Source organism: Eulemur rufifrons, chromosome 1 (assembly GCF_041146395.1).
Source record: "Eulemur rufifrons isolate Redbay chromosome 1, OSU_ERuf_1, whole genome shotgun sequence".
NCBI lineage: Eukaryota > Metazoa > Chordata > Mammalia > Primates > Lemuridae > Eulemur > Eulemur rufifrons.
Window position 1 is genome coordinate 23,241,642 of NC_090983.1, and position 18,219 is coordinate 23,259,860.

At 34.1% G+C, this 18,219-nt stretch overlaps 1 protein-coding gene and 1 pseudogene across 1 annotated transcript in view; one reads left to right on the forward strand and one right to left on the reverse strand.

Annotated features, from left to right (window-relative positions):
* ERBB4 (erb-b2 receptor tyrosine kinase 4) overlaps positions 1 to 18,219 on the forward strand; it is a 665,849-nt gene that overhangs the window by 480,899 nt on the left and 166,731 nt on the right. The gene's annotated exons all lie outside the window — the stretch shown is intronic.
* On the reverse strand, positions 1,055 to 5,124 carry LOC138380771 (heterogeneous nuclear ribonucleoprotein D-like pseudogene; annotated as a pseudogene).

An 18,219-nucleotide genomic window follows, 5' to 3' on the forward strand; every position in this document is an offset into this window, starting at 1 on the left:
GTTTCTAGAAAATTTTGTAGTTTTAGCATTTTGGTGCTGATACCATGACATTAGAGACCGTGAGTGATCCTTAGAGGGAGAGTATAGTCAATTATGCTGCTTAAGTGTTTTAGGATCACTTTTGGGTGAAAATAATTATGTTGTTTAAGATTATTATCATTATTGTAGAGAAGGTTTCAAAAACTTCTTAAATTGCTTTTCCTCCTGCCCCATAACAAGATAGCAAGTTTTCATTTAATGAGCAACTTCCTCCGATGGATATTTTTGGTATAAATTACTTGGAAAATATGTTTATCCTTAGTATAAGAACTCCTCTGTTTTAAGTGTTTACTATTCAAATTATATATTCATCCCATTTTCTACCAGACTTTTCTAGAAACAGAATATATGTGTGCATTCAAAAATGGACAATATCATTAACTTATCATAGTTGTAGATCCATAAGGAGGAATTATACCTATTGACCTGATTAATAGTTTTCATAGTCATAATTTAAAAAAGAATTCTAACCACTGTGACCATAAATTAATCAGATGTTCTTCTGTGACAACTGAACTCAGATGTCTTTAATGGGGCTAAACTTAAAATAGGCATTTTGAACATAGCTACCCAATTATAATCTGTTTTATGATAGGTAATTTTTACTTAGTGATCAAATTTGAATTTAGTTCAGACAATGCTTTCAAATAAATTTTCAAATTTTTGACTGGCATAATTAAAAATTTGCCTATTCATTTTGATATTTAAAGTCAGTTACAAGTCATTCTATATTATCAATACTTCATCAGGTTGCTGCTCCTGGGAATTAAAAGCTGGAGCTGACTGAAATATTTTGACAGTCACATAAGGAAGCATTTATTTGAGGTGTAACATGAAATCATACAAATAAAATGTATATAAACACAACGCCACATTGAGTCATAAAACACAGCAAAGGCCAAAGTAAAAACAAAGAAAACTAATTGGCAGCTTTATACAGTTGGACACAGTTATGTCTTGTACACTAGAAAGTCTTTTACAAAATAATCATCTTGGATCAACAGAAGACCAGTCTTCAATGTTGTCCTGCAAGATTGGTTATGTTAGCATCTCCTGTTTTCTCCAGTGTCCTCCTTTGGTATGGCTGGTAATTGTTTTGGTGATTGCCACTCCCTCGAGATGCCTTGCCTTAAGTGCTCTGTTGGCCACCGTAGTCTGCATATCCCTGTCTACACCCACAGTTCCCATAGTTATAACCAGTAATCCTGTCCACCATAGTCACTATAGTTTTGATCACCACCATAGGCACTATTGTAATTTCCATATCCTTGATCACAATAGTTATTGAATCCTTGTTTCCAGCTTTGGCCCTGACCTTGGCCTCTACCTCTAGTACCACCTTGTCCACTGGCTACAACACCTCTTCCTCCTTTTTGTTGTTGTTGTTGCTGCCTATATACTTCTTTGGGTTGTGCAATTTTGATTTCACCTTGCCAGAACCAACCTGATGATATCTGCTTTCTAGCAATTTCTTTGGCCCTTCATCTGTATATGTGGTAAAACAACGTCCTCTGCTTTCACTTGTTTTTAGATCCATGGGAAATTCAATATTTTCAATCTCTCCAAAGGCTCCAAAAAATTCTTTAATTTGTTCTTCAGAAGGATCTGGGCTCAATCCTCCCACAAAAACCTTTTTAGGGGGCTCTTTCCCTTTTTAACCTTTGGCCCTTTTGGCGTCTATCAGTTTGCCATCCAGTTTGTGTTCTTTCAGTTCCAAAACCTTATCAACACTAGCAGCATTTTTGAAAAGCACAAATCCAAATCCTCTTGATCTTCCAGTGACTGGATCTGTTTTAATTGTGCAGTCTACATCCGTCATACTGCTGATTCTTGCTCCTGTTGATCTTGGATCCCTCTGCGAATTCCTCTGTGTTGCTGTACTATCCTTCATGTCCTCCATGGTGGCGGAGTTGTCGGCAGGGGGTGCTGGTGCGCACTTGGGTCGCTGCAGCAGCTGCGGCAGAGCGTTGTATGGAGCTGGTTTTAAAATGGCGGCAGAAGAGTGAAATATTTTTGTATGAAGTGGATAGTAGGAAAAGCGAAGAAAGTACTGATGGCTAACTCATAAGGGCTACTAATAAGGGCTATAAATTTTTTTTGAGCTAGGTCTGGGTGATTTAAGAGAATTATATGTGGACATTCACTTTAATGCCCCTGAAATATTAACTAGATTTGTGCTTTAAGACTTACTGGCATTATTTATAGTTTTCTGCACATTGACTTTAGACCATTTTCTTCAGACTGACACATTTTCTAGATATAGATATTGCATTTTAATTAAAAAGTAAACCTAAAGAAAGAAGTCAAGAGATCATAAATCACTGTAGGGAATAGAAATGTGTATCTTGCATGCAAGGGTAATCTGGCTATAACATCTGTCACCGCACTGATCACCAGGGTTGATTCGACTGATCTGGCTGGCTAGGCAAGTGTTCCTTTCCTCCCTCTCCATTACATGTGAGTCCCTCCTGAAGCTGCGGGCTGGGTCAAAGAGGATGACCTTCCCCAGTAAAGGAGGATTGTTCTTAGCTCAAGGGTATATGAGTAGCTGCGCTTCCATGGTAGAACCTCTAAACAAGCTCTCAAGAATATGTATCTTTTGTGTTGATTACATTTTACAATCCAAAAAGTGAATATTTTGTGAATATTATGTTAAGATTTAACAAATCAGAAACGCTTTTGACTTGGCCCAACTTTTGTTGGCTTGAGATCTTCCCTAGAGCAATAATTGCCCATGATAATTTCAAAGCTGAGATTGCAATTATAAATCTTCAGGATTTGAACATAGTTTTATTTATTTCTTCTTGCATTTGCAGTGTGCTCAAAATAGCAAATTATACACTCATATTTTTCCCATATTTTCTGTAATAGAGGTAATTATTATCTATAGAATCCATATTGCAAAAGGACATGTGTTGTTAAGGCAAGATTTATTTGTGGACAGAAAATTCTAAATCTAATTTCTAGATTTAGAATCTAGTGCCTAATGGCTAACATTTAAAACTGGTAGATACCATGTGATTTCCTGAATAGTTAGGTGCATAGTGACTAAGAGCATGGTTTCTGAAGACAAAATGCCAGGTTAGATTTCAGCTCTGCCGCTTACTAGCTATGTGGTCTTGGACAAGTTACTTAACCTCTCTGGGTTAAATTTTATCTTCCGTAAAATGGCAATAATGATACCTCCTACCTTGTGGAGTTGGTTTGAGAATTAAATTAGTCAATATATGAAAAGTAATTACAACTGTGGTATTTTAAATGTCAGTTATAATAATAATTATTGGCCAGGTGTGATGGCTCATACCTCTAATCCTAACATTCTGGGAGGCCAAGATGAGAGGATTGCTTGAGGCCAGGAGTTCAAGACAAAAAATAGAAAAATTAGCCATGGCATACACCTGTTAATCCCAGGTACTTGGGATGCTAAGGCGGGAGAATCATTTAAACATAGGATTTTGAGGCTGCAGTGAGCTATGATGATGCCACTGCACTCTAGCCCAGGCAACAGAGCGAGACTTTGTCTCAAAATATAGTAATAAGAATAATAATAATAAATGTTATAAATATTATTAGTAGTAGTCCAAATTTACTTGCCAAAGAAAGACAACTTGAATTTTCTATTTATTTTAGCTATCTATTAGATTGTATGTTTGATTTGGATTTGGGCTTACATCTTCATTTGTTCCAAGCATTTAGGTTTCTTTGTGTTACTTTTCTCCTTAATTAAATTTTTGAAGTGGTAATACACTTATATAGCCCCAAAGTCAAAGCAATATAAAAAAAATTACATGATGAAGTTTCATATCTGTACCATCTCAGTCTACTTAATGCTCCTCCAATCACCCCTCTAGAAGAAGCTATTTTATTAATTTCTTGTATATTCTCCCAATTTATTTTTTAAATTTTAAATTTTTAATAATTATGGGTACATAATAGTTATATATATTTATAGGGTGCATGTGATATTTTGATTCAGGCATATCATGTGTATTAATCAAAACAGGGTAATTTAGATATCCATAACCTCAAGCATCTATCATTTGTTAGGAATTTTCCAATTCTACTCTTTGAATCATTTTTAAATATACCATAAATTATTGTTGACCATAGTTTGTTGTGCTAGCAAATATTGTTCATTTTATATAAATATCTAACTATATTTTTGTACCCATTAACCATCCCCACTTTATCCACTCCACCCCCACTTCCACTACCCTTCCCAGCCTCTGGTCACCATCATTCTACTCTCTGGCTCTGTGAGATCAATTGTTTTGACATTTAGCTCCCACATATGAATGAGAATATGCAAGATTTATTTTTCTGTGCTAGGCTTATTTCACTTAACATAATGTTCTCCAGTTCCATGCATGTTGTTTCAAATGGCAGGATTTCATTCTTTTTATGGCTGTATAATATTCCGTTGTGTATATGTACCACAATTTCTTTATCTACTCATCCATTGATGGACACTTAAATTGATTCCATATCTTTTCTGTTGTGAATAGTACTGCAATAAACATGGGGGTGCAGATGTCTTTTTGATATATTTATTTCCTTTCTTTTGGAAGAAGAATCCCCTAGCAGTGGGATTGCTGGGTCCTATGGTAATTCTATTTTTAGTTGTTTGAGGAACTTCCATACTGTTCTCCATAATGGTTGTGCTAGTTTACATTCCTGCCAACAGTGTATGAAGTGCACCTTTCTCCACATCCTCACCACCATTCATTATTGCCTGTCTTTTTGATAAAAGCCTTTTTAACTAGGTTGAGATGATATTTCATTGTAGTTTTGATTTGCATTTCTGTGATGACTAATGATGTTAAGCATTTTTTCACATACCTGTTGGCCATTTGTATGTCTTGTTTCAAGAAATTTCTATTCAAATCTTTTGCCTATTTTTTAATCAGATTATTTGATTTTTTTCCTTAGTTGTTTTAGCTCCTTATATATTCTACTTATTAATACCTTGTCAGTTGGGTAGTTTGCAAATATTTTCTCCTATTCTGTGGGTTGTCTCTTTACTTTGTTGATTGTTTCCTTTGCCACGCACAAGTTATTTAGCTTGATGTGATCCCATTTGTCCATTTTTGCTTTGGTTATCTGTGCTTTGGGGTATTACTCAAGACGTCCTTGCCCAGACCAATATTCTGAAACATTTCCTAAATATCTTTTTTTACTATTAATAGTTTCATAGTTTCAGGTCTTAGATTTACGTCTTTCATCCATTTTGGTTTGATTTTTGTATATGGTGAGAAATAAGGATCTAGTTTTACACTTCTGCATAGGGATATCCAGTTTTCCCAGCACTATTTATTGAAGAGACTGTTCTTACCCCACTGTATGTTCTTAGCACCTTTTGTCAAAGATTAGTTTACTATAGATCTGTGGATTTATTGCTGGGTTCGCTATTCTGTTCCATTGATCTATGTTTTAGTTGTCTGTTTTTATGCCAGTACCATACTGTTTTGGTTACACTAGCTCTGCAGTATAATTTAAAATCAGGTAGTGTGGTTCCTCCAGTTTTGTTCTTTTTGCACAGGATGGCTTTGGGCTATTCAGGGTCTTTGTGGTTTCATACAAATTTTAGGATTATTTTTTCTATTTCTGTGAAGAATGTCATTGGTATTTTGATGAGGAATGCATTGAATCTGTAGATTGCTTTGGATATTATGTACATTTTAATAATATTAATTTTTCCAATCCATGAGCATGGAATATCTTTCCATTTTTTTGGTGTCCTCTTTGATTTCCTTCATCAATGTTTTGTAGTTGTCATTGTAGAGATCTTTCACTTCTTTGGTTAAGTTTTTTCCTAGATGTTTTATTTTATTTGTAGCTATTGTAAATGGCTACAAATAGGATTACCATCTTGGTTTCTTTTTCAGATTGTTTTCTGTTGGCATATATAAATGCTACTGAAATTTTATGTTTGTTTTATATCCTTCAATTCTACTGAATTTGTTTATTAGTTCTAATATTTTTTTTTTTTTTTGGTGTGTGGAGTCTTTAGGTTTCTCTAGATATAAGATCATATCATCTACAAACAAGGATAATTTGACTTCCTCCTTATCAATTTGGATGCCCTTTATTTCTTTCTCTTGTCTGATTGCTATAGCTAGAACTTCCAGTACTATGTTGAATAACAGAGGTGAAAGTGGGCATCTTTGTATGTTTCCAGAATTTAGAGGAAAGGCTTTCAGTTTTTCCCCATTCAGTATGATACTAACTGTGAGTCTGTCATATATAGCTTTTATTGTGTTGAGATATGTTCCTTCTATATCCAGTTTTTTGAGAGTTTTTATCATGAAGGGATGTTGACTTTTATTAGATGCTTTTTCAGCATCAATTGAAATGATCATATGGTTTTTGTCCTTTGTTCTGTTGATATGATGTATCCCTTTGATTGATTTGCATATGTTAAGCCATCCTTGCATCCCTAGGATGAATCCCACTGGATCATGATGAATAATCTTTTTAATGTGTTATTGAATTCAGTTTGCTAGTGTTTTGTTCAGGATTTTTGCATCTATGTTCAGCAGAGATATTGGTTTATAGTTTTCTTTTTTGTTGTGTCTTTGTTTGGTTTGGTTATCAGGGTGATATGGGCCTCATAGAACGAATTTGAGAATATTTCTACCCCTCTATTTTTTTTTTTAATAGTTTTAGTAGGATTGATACTAATTCTTTGAATGCTTGGTAGAATTCAGCAGGGAAGTCATTGAGTCTTAAGCTTTGCTTTGATGAGAGAATTTTTATTACTTCTTCTATCTTGTTACTATTTATTGATTTATTCAGGTTTTGAATGTCTTCCTGGTTCAATCTTGGTAGGTTGTACATATCTAGGAATTTATCCATGTCTTCTAGGTTTTCCAATTTATTGGTGTATACTTGCTCATAGTAATCTCTAATCATCCTTTGAGTTTCTGTAATATCAGATGTAATGTTTTCTTTTTCATCTGATTTTATTTATTTGGTTCTCCCTTTTTTCTTAGATGTTTTGGCTAAAGTTTCATAAATTTTGTTTGTCTCTTTAAAAAAACCAATTTTTCATTCTGTGGATCTTTTGTATATTTTTTGTTCAATTTCATTTATTTCTGCTCTGATCTTTATTGTTTCTTTTCTTCTGCTAATTTTGGGTTTGCTTTGCTCTTGTTTTTCTAGTTCTTTAAGATGTATTGATATGTTGTATATTTGAATCTTTTCTACTTTTTTGATGTAGGCCTTTATTGTTATTAATTTTCCTCTTAACACTGCTTTTGTTGTGTCTCATAGGTTTTGATATGTTGTATTTTCATTTTCATTTGCTTCAAGAAATTTTTTAAATTTCCTTCTTAATCTCTTCATTGACCGACTGGTCATTCTGGAGCATATTGTTTAATTTCCATGTGTTTGTATGGTTTCTAATGAATCTCTTGTTATTGATTTTTTGTTTTATTCCATTGTTGTCAGAGAACATACATGATATGATTTTAATTTTTAAAAAATTTTTTAAGACTTGTCTTGTGGCCTAATATATGATCTTTCCTTGAGAATGATCTATGAGCTGAGGAGATGAACATGTATTCTGCAGCTGTTGGATGAAATGTTCTGTAAATATATATTAGGTCCATTGTTCCATAGTACATGTTAAGTCCAATATTCTCTTGTTGATTTTCTGTCTGACTGACCTGTCCAATGCTGAAAGTGGGGTGCTGAGGTCTCCAGTGATTATTGTATTGGGTCTCTCTCTCTTTAGCTCTGATAATATTTGCTTTATATATCTGAGTGCTTCAGTGTTGGGTGCATATATATTTAGAATTGTTACATCCTCTTGTTGAGTGGACCTGTTTATCATTATATAATGACCTTATTTGTCTCTTTTTATAGTTCTTTTCTTGAAATTTATTTTATCTGATAGAAGTATAGCTACCCCTGCTCTTTTTTGGTTTCCATTTGCATGGAATTTATCTTTTTCCATCCCTTTATGTTCAGTCTATGTGTGTCTTTATTAGGTGAAGTGGGTTTCTTTTAAACAACATATAATTGACTCTTACATTTTTATCCATTCAGCTACCCTATGTCATTTGCTTGGAGAGTTTAGTCTATTTACATTCCATGTTATTATCGATAAGTAAGGACTTACTACTGCCAATTTGTTACTTCATTTCTGATGGCTGTGTGGTCCTCTTTTTCTTCCTTCTTTGCTGTCTTCCTTTGGGTAAAAGTGATTTTCTATGGTAGTGTGTTTTAATTTCTTTCTTTTTGTTTTTTGTTTATCTGTTGTAGGTTTTTTGATATAAAGTTACCATGAGGTTTACAAATAATATTTTTAACCAATTATTTTAAACTATTTTAAACTTTGCTTGCAAAGAGAAATCTAAAAGAAATCCTATACATTAACTTCATCCTGTACCTTTTTGATTTTTTGTAGTTTTCATTTATATCTTTTTGTACTATGTGTCTCTTAAAAAGTTGTAGTTATTATTTTTGATAGGTTTGTCTTTTAGTCTTCCTACTCAAGATATAAGTGGTTTATACATGGCAATTACAGTAATAGAGTATTCTGTATTTGTGTACTTAGTGTTAACAATGAGTTTTATACCTTTAGATTATTTTTTACTGTTCATAAATATCCTTTTTTCACATTGAGGAATTCCTTTTAACATTCTCATCTGGTGTTGATGAAATCTCTCGGCTTTTGTTTGTCCGCGAAAGTCTTTATTTCTCCTGCATCTTTAAGGAATATTTTTATAGGATATAATATTCTAGGGTTAAGGATTTGTTGTTTTCGGTTTTCCCACCATCCCCAGCACTTTGAATATGTCATGCCTCTCTCCCCTGGCCAGTAAGATTTCCACTGAGAAGTTTGCTGCCAGACATATTGGAACTCCTTTATATGTTATTTTTTTCTTTTTCTTGCTTCCCTTAGGACCTTTTCTTTAACCGTGACTTTTGGGAGCTTGATTATTAAATGCCTTGAGGTAGTCTTATTTGGATTAAATCTGCTTAGTGTTCTATGACATCCTTTTGTAGGTTTGATATTTTTCTGTAGGTTTAGAAAATTCTCTGTTATTATTTCTTTCTACCCCAACCTGTCTCTCTACCTCCTTTTTAAGGCCATTAACTCTGTGTTTGCCTTTTTGAGGCTATTTCCTCGATCTTGTGGGCATGCTTCTTTTTTTTTATTCTTTTTATTCATTTTTTCCTTCTGACTATGTATTTTCAAATAGCCTGTCTTCAAACTCACTCATTCTGTCTTCTGCTTGATCATTTCTGATGCTAAGAGATTCTGACACATTTCTCAGTTTGAGTTGAATATTTCAACTCCAGAATTTCTACTTATTTTTTTATTATTATTATTTCAGTCTCTGTTAAATTCCTCTAATAGGCTTCTGAATTTCTTCTCTGTGTTGTCTTGAAGTTCATTGAGTTTCTTCAGAACAGCTATTTTGAATTGTTTATCTGAAAGGTCATATATATCTTCATCACTCAGGATTGGTCACTGGTGCCTTATTTAGCTTGCTTGGTGAGGTTATGTTATTCTGGATGTTCTTGATGCTTTGGATGTTTGTCCATGTCTGGGCATTGAAGGGTTAGGTATTTATTCTAATCTTCATAGTCTGGGCTTATTTGAACCCATCCTTCTTGGAAAGGCTTTCCAGGTATTCAAAGGGAATTGAGTGTTGTGATCTAAGTCTTTGGTCACTACAGCCACATCAGCACTGGGGAGGCCCTAAGCCCAGTAATGCCGTGGCTCTTGCAAGTCTCTCACTCTCTTCCCTCCCTCGCTGTGCTGGGCTACTGGAGTTGGAGGAGGAGTAATGTGGGCACTCCCTCATGGCCACCTCAGCCAGGACTGTGCCAGGTCACACCTGAATCCAGCCCAGTCTCACCCAAAGCCTGTGGTGACTGCTGCCTGACTATCTCTGATGTTTACTCAGGGCCCTAGGGCTTTTTAGTCAGCAAATAGTCAATCCTGCCAGGACTGAGTCTTTTCCTTCAGGGCAGCATGTTTCGTTATGGCCCAGGGTGGGTCTAGAAATGCCAGCCAGGAAGGAAGGCCTGAAATCAGGGGCTTCAGGAGTCTGCTTGGTACTTTATTTTACTGTGGCTTATCTGGTACCCAAGTTGCAAAACAGTCCTCTAAACACTTCTTTTGCTTTCCCCAAGTGGAAGAAGACTCTCTCTGAGCTGCACTGCCTGGATTTGAGGGAGTAGTGATACAGGCACTAGCTTACCCACCACCACTTGTTTCTCACTGGGTTATATGCACCCCAATTCCACTGGCTCCAAGCCAGCACAGCTGCAGGAATTGCCCAAGGACTGCAGCCTTTGTGGCCTGGCCACCTTATAAATTGATTCCAGGCTCCAGGTTTGGTTTTGTCACCTGGTGGTGGGACTAACTGGAACTCAGTTTTCTACATTTGGAGCAGAGGATTTTCCTCTGGCTGGGCTGGTTTAAATGCTCTCTCCATGAGTACCAGCAGAATTCTGCTCTGTGCTGCGTTTCCCTGTGACAGAGTAGTTCTGAGGTCCAATGCAAAGTCCCACAATCACTTCACTCTCCCTCCTCCAGTCACACAGATTCTCTCTCTGCTCTGCATGCTGCTGTGGTGCAGCAGGGGATGGGGGAGAGGTAGCATAGGCAATATAAGACTGTCTTTTCTGTCCTCTTCAGTGTCTCTTTGATATAATGTTAAAACCAGGTACCGTGATCGCTCTCCTGATTTTTGTTTTTTGTAAAAATGCTTCCTTGCTCCTACATGTGATCTTTTTCTGATTTCTTTATAAAAATACAAGTAAATGTGAATGTGTATTATTTTCCCTTCTTAAAACACAAAAAGGAACACATTAAAAACATAATTATAAACCTTGCTTTTTAATTACTTAATATAGTCCAGAGAGCTTTCTATGTTGTTACATAGAGAAGTTTCACATTCTTCAAAGCAAATGTAGATCATTACACTCTGTGGCTATACAGAAGTTTACCTTTTTGCTGGTCCTTTGGGTGGTTTCCAAACTTTTGCTATTACAAACAATGTTGCAATGAAAATGCTGCAATTTTACATGTATGAAGGTACAACTATAGAATGAATTTCCAGGAGTAGAATTCCCCAGGTCAAGGGGTAAATACATAAGTACATCTGTAATTTTTATAGGTAATACCAGATTACCATTGATAGAGGTTGTTCCATTTTACATTTCTAATAGCAATGTATGCTAGCACTCATTTCCCTGCAGTCTATGCAATAGAGGAATAGAGGATAGTCCTTCTTAAATCTTTGGCTGTTTTTTACAATTTGAAAGTGACACATGGTCAAATGATATTCCAGTATACTTAATGTTTTTTTTTTTTTTTTTGGCTTAAAGCAATAGAAATTTATTCTCTCACAGTTCTGGATGCTAGAATTCCAAAATCATGGTTCTGGCAAGGCCATGCTCTCTCTGAGCATCTAGAGGAGGATCCTTCCTTGCCTCTTCCAGCTTCCAGTAGCACCTTGGCTTGTATGTTCATCACTCTAATCTTCCATCTCCATGTGCCAATCTCCCTGTGTCTCTGGGTTTTGAGTGCCATCTTCTTATAAGGACAGCAGGCATATTGGATTAGAGACCCACCCTACTCCAATAGAAGTTCATCATAATTAATTATATCTGCGGTGACCTACAGACAGTCCCTGACTTATGATGGTTCAATTTAACGATTTTCAATTTTATGATGGGTTTCTGAGGACATAACACTTCTTTTGCTTTTTAAATTTTGTGAACTCTTTGTATGTTAGATTAGCTCTTATAAGAATTGATGACACTTTTCTTCTGTTTGTCATTTGGCTTTTGATGTCTTTATGGCATTCTACAATGTGCATAAATATTTTTAAACAAATTTATCAATTTCTTCTTTTATGGCTTCTGAATTTTGTGTATTGGTTAGAAATTTTGACAATTTCATTCATAAAATTCTACTTCATCACAATTAGTAGGGTGAAGAGGTAATTAATGCAAGGCAGGAAATGTTTTGATGTAAATTTCTTGAACTTTGGAGAATAATGACAAAAATAGCTACTGAAATTGAAGTATTTTAAGTTAAATGGTAATCACAGTCCCACTAAACTGAATATCTATAACTTTTATTATTTTCATCAAAGATCACTTTTCATGATACAGAGGCCAAGAGTTGGCTTTAATTGTCTCCTCTTTATTTCAGAGTGATTTTTCCATAATAATATTAACATTTATTAGGCATTTGAGAATAGAGAGTTTCTACCTGAATGGTAGATACATTACTTTGCTTGGTAACTAATGTACTGTATATTAAAACAAAATATTTTCTTAGAACCCTATTTGTTCAAATGCTTTATTTCTCAACTTACTTATTCACATTATTATAGTAAGTGTATATATTGAGGCTGTGAATAATTATAAACTATTGAAAATTTTAAAAATTATACTGAAGTCATTAAAATGATTTAATATTTAAACATCTCTAATATTTATTCTGATTTTTAAAGATTATGAATCCTCAGAGTCAATCTCTCCTTATTTATGCTATTATTGATGAATAAATTAATGTTGATTGAATTTGGTAATCAATTCATTTTATTTAATTATAAAAGTTCATTATATATGGCCTTAAATAATACATTTTCATACAATTGAATGTCTTTCTACACCTGAAGGAGTGCTTTTATTATTTTTCCTTGTTTTATAGGTAAGTTTATAGACTTGGCTTACTACCTAATCATTATAATTTTTTAGTGATACATTATATTAATGTGGAATATAACGGTGAACACAAATAGGACCACAGATAAAGTATGGTGAAAATTTTTAGGAAGAAAATTATTAGTTGATCTGTATAGTTATTAAATTAGGAGGAAGAAAATTAAATAAGTGGATTTCATGGTATATATTTTATGTATATAATATACATATATGCACATTTTTATATATTTAAATATTTAATATACATATATATTTGAATCAGGATACATTTTCCACTTTTTCTGCATGAGTACTTAAACATGAAGTATGTTTTCATGTTTCTTATTCATATATAATGTGCAATTTTAATCTTTATATGCCAAAGTCCTGGACAAAGGCTTAAAATTCAACAATACAGAAAATTATTCTAGTGCTCAAAATATATTTTGGTCTAGTACCAAATCAAAATATATCACACTTTTTCCAGAAATCAAGAAAGAAATTTTGGCTGGGCATGGTGGCTCCCACCTGTATTCCTAGCATTTCGGGAGGTGGAGGTGGGAGGATTGGTTGAGGCCAGAGTTCGAGACCCCAACTCTGCCTCTACAAAAAATATAAACATTAGTCAGGCATGGTGGCATGTGCGTGTAACTCTAGCCACTTGGAAAGCTGAGGCAGGAGGATTGTTGGAGCCCAGGAGTTTGAGGTTTCTATGAACTATGATGATACCACTGCACTCTAGCCTGGGCTACAGAGCAATACCCTATCTAGGAAGGAAGGAAGGAAGGAAGGGAGGGAGGGAGGGAGGGAGGGAGGGAAAGGAAAGGTAAGGGAATGAAATGAAATTAATTTTAAGTCAAAATAAAGTTGTTCCATTATACTCTTCAGAGACTTACAAATTTGGAATGAAAAATGTTATATAACAGTTCTCAGATTTATTGAATATGCTGTTTTGTTAAACATATTGGTATTCCACTTTCATGTATACGATGAACACATTTATCTTCAAATGTAAAGGTGATTATTTACCCAATGAATTGCATATCCGTGACACCAAATAATTTATATATGTACCTATGAAATATAAACAACAAAAAACCCCAAATGCCACAAAATAATCCTAATACATTTGAAAATTCTGTTTCAACTGAAACTCATTTTTTAAATTAATAAAACCAAAGAGATATTTCATTTTGGAAGTGCATCTGAATTAAATATGCAAACTACGTATGGTGAGAACATATCAGTTTGTAATTGGATCTTTCTTGAGGCAGTTCAGACATGCACAATGGACTTGGCTTTTGCTCTTGCAATTACTTGAAAATTAATGGGGAAAGGAGAGTATCTAGGATACTATCTCTCTTGTCATAATACATATTTTTTAATTCTTCACAAGGAAATGCATAGCCAAATGAAAAATAGAAGTTCAAATTGCCTTTTAAATTGTTTGAATTCTACTATTAAAGGAAACCTAGGGAGCAAAGTCAAAAGAATACTGTCTTATTTCTAGTCAACATTTAAGAATACAGTAACATGTAAAAAATAGTGTTAGTATAATTGACAAAAAATAATTTCTGTGACCCCTTTATAAGCTCTCTGTTCATCAGTTACATTGTTTATATTAACGTGCCATATCTATGGAATATATTTGACTAAATTTATTCCTTTTGAATTTTTTTTAAATTTGAAGGAGACAGAATACAATCCTACAGATATTCATTTGTTAAAATAATTGTCATACGCTAAATTTTTATGATGGATACATTGTTGGCACAGTATATTTTGAATTTTTTTAGAAGATATAACTCTTAAAAATACAGAAAAGTATTTAGCTAGGGAAAGTAATTTATTGTACACTTCCAAAAATCTTGGAATATAGATCAGTAAATATGATTTTACTGATGTGTTTGGCTCTAGTATATATTTATCATAGCTTGTTCTAAAATTTTTAAAAGTTAATCAAAATGTATTCCTCTCAACACTTCTATCATCCAGTGGTACTAATTGAAAATACTTGCAATATAGTAAACGCTAAATAACAATGTATTTTTAAATGTGTTGACACTGAAAGCATGAAAATTTATGAAATTAAAATGTTTTTGAATGTCATGTGATAGGCAGTTTATTCTTATTTTTATAACAAGGTACATATTAAGTGGCTAGGTACATAATAGCTAGATGCATATTAAGTGCTCAGTAAATATTTGTGTTTGTTGATAAAATGAATTCCACGATTTGATGTTTTCTCTGAATAGCACACTGTCCCATTAGAAACTTTTAGCTTATAGCTTATAACCAGAATATCTAGAGGTATTTATTTTCAAAGCTATTTAAGTCATCCAATAACTACTAAATGAATTATTTACATATTTCCATCACATTTTCAAAAGAAAATATATTAAACATGCAAAAATGCCTTAATGTTAAAAAGCACGATAATTCTGCACTGATATTGCAAATATTCTTGAGTGCATTGCTTCTTTAATCACACTTAACATTTAATTGCATGGTTTGTGCTAAAAAATCACTGAAACTTGTTGAGAAGAACTTTTAAATACTTGCTTTCTTTATGCTATACTTTTAAAAATTGAAATAAATTTTAAGTTATGATGTTCTAGCACATGTTTTAACACATCTGTGAATTTTAATGTGTATGAATTTCAATTAAATACATAAAAAGTGAAGAATTTATTTTTATGAGTGGGTTTTGCATACCATTTGAAGGTTTGAATAATTCCTCTGAAAATATGAATTATTTTACTTTTAATGTAAATAAGCTATGTTAGTATGTTATAAATGATTTTCTGGTTCCTTTGATGAAACAAAATGAGCAAATAATTCTTGAGAGTTGAAGTGCCACCAAACATTTTCTAATAATTAAAAATTTTTATTTTTCACTTCTCAAAATAATCTTATATTTAGTCTTCTAGTAATGTGTCCATTTCAGTTCAATCCAGTTCTTAAAGGAAAGACTTAGATCATGGTCATAAGAGCTTCACTAAAATTAGCTAAAAATTTACACAGCGATTCCAGAAACTCTAGAATCTATAATACTAATATAAAGGACCAACAGAAAAGATTAGTAAAATCCCCTTGGAGTTTACATCCCTATGTGTGGGGATAGAACAACAAAACAATTAATGGAGACCACTGATGAAAGTCATCGCACTTACCTTGGGAAGCTGTCACAGTATATTTCTGTAAAAAACTGAGACATTATTAGAAATTACATTGACCGTTGAATTCTGTAACTTCTTTTCAAAATTGTGTAGCAGAATGGTCAAAGAGTAATTGTCATGCCTGCAGTATGCAGAGGATATGTGCAAACAAAGCAATTGGCCAGACTGACCAGCACTAACAGGCAATTTGGTGGGGGAGAAAAATTAGGCCACAGGAGTGAAATGGATTATAAAGAAAATATTGTTGAATGATGGGAGGAAAGAGATGCTGAAAAGAAAAATTCTGGTCATACTGGAGGCAAATCACTTCCCACTGTAGAGAGGGAGGATTGAAAGAGGGTGACTCTGGAAAGAATAGGAGAAGTTTTTATCCTGACTTGTAGATCAGGTTTTCATCACGGACAAGCCAAATCACTCCAGATTCTCTTGGTCTTTAAGGGAGGGTAAAAAAAAAAAAAAAGACTAGAAGTAGGAAACCACTGCTCAAATATAAGAAGGTACAAGTTCAAGAGGTTTTAAAAATATGTCCGCCTTTCGCAAGATGAGCATTCATTTCTGATTCCTCAGGATTTAGTGTCTGCACTAGGTATCATCATCTCGCTTGTGGACAGCAGCTTCCCAACAAATATCTTGGCTTCCAGATCCTTTCCCTGTGATTTATCCAGGAGACAGTGCTACCAGATTCCATTAGTTTTTTGGTCAAGAATATTCAGTTCATTCTTATTTTGCTTAGAATAAAATCCAAATGTCAGCCTATCATTCAAAGGCCTCAAAGCCCTGGTACCAACCTGCCTTTTCAGTTTTATTCCTCACTGTGTTTTGTCATAGAAGCTGATCTCTTTTGTACTCTCCATGCATGCCACGCTTGCCCACTTCCTTAATTTTGGAAGCAAAGGAAATTATATTGGACAGCTGTTTTAAACCAGCTCTGTGCTAGACCCTTTCACATATATCAAATTGTTGTTTTCACAGGATGGACATTTTTGATCCCATTACATTGCTGAACCACCTGAGGTTTTGACAGTGTGAATAACCAGTAAAACACAGGGCAGACTCGAGAAAGAATATATGTGAATCAGTATCCATACCCCTTTCTCCTTATCATACCACCCCACCAGTGTTATGTATTCGCTTTGCTTTTAATGTTGTTCCCAGTATAAATATCCAAAATTAGATTTTTACTTCTCAACAAAGCTTTTCTTTGTTTTCCTGCATTTGATTTTTTCAGTTAGAAGGTAATTTCTTTCCTCAATGAGCTATGGGAAATTTACATTATAAATTCATAACTATAATTATTAATGTTCATGAGTTTTTTACTAAATTTTAAGGACATACTAGGATTTTTTTCTACTTCAGAGTAGAATAGGTATCATTTTATTTTATTTTATTTTAGAGACAAGGTCTCACTCTGTCGCCTAGACTGGAGTGCAGTGGCATGATCATAGCTCACTGTAACCGTGAGCTCCTGGGCTCAAGGAATCCTCCTGCCTCTGACTCCTGAGCAGCTAGGATTACAGGTGTACATGACCATGCCTATCTAATTTTTTAATTAATTAATTAATTTATTTATTATTTTATTATTTTTTTTTTTAGAAACGGAGTTCTTGCTATGTTGCCCAAGCTAGTTTTAAACTCCTGGCCTCGAGCGATCCTCCCACCTCAGCCTTCCAAAGTGCTGGGATTATAGGCATGAGTCACTGTGCCTTAATATATGTCTTTTTAATTTTTGTACCCTGTAGAGTGTATAGAGAAGCCCCCAATCAATACTGGGAATGAGTTATTGAATTAATGAATGAAAGAATGGCTAGCTATTCCCTGCAAACACTTCCAAACTCAATACGGTTATTAATAAGGTAACATATAACAAAATAACTGATCGTGCCCTGAACTACTGTTTGAAGTTGTTGATGATGAATATAATGGGCATGAATTGGCCCTTCCTAGGGCAGGCATTACAAAAAGCTAAGATGCTATTCATTTCTAAAATATTGGTTAATTCTCAGTGGTTATTTTCAAATACCAGCTCAGAACTGGATGCCCTCTTGCAGAGATTCTTTATGAGGTACTCCTTTTTCCACTGCCACTTTCCCACCCCCACACAATGTGTGTCTGGACACAAAGCCACATGTCCCTTTGACTCATCCTCCTGAAATAAAGACATTAACAACAGGGGTCTTTTGGGACACCATATATTTTCTTTCAGAGTTTATTATAACTCTTTTTGCCTGAGCGGGTGGTAATATTATTTACTGCTACTAGATTAAAAACATAAAAGAATAAATAACATTAATTTAGGTTTGTACTCATTGTGATTACCTCCAGC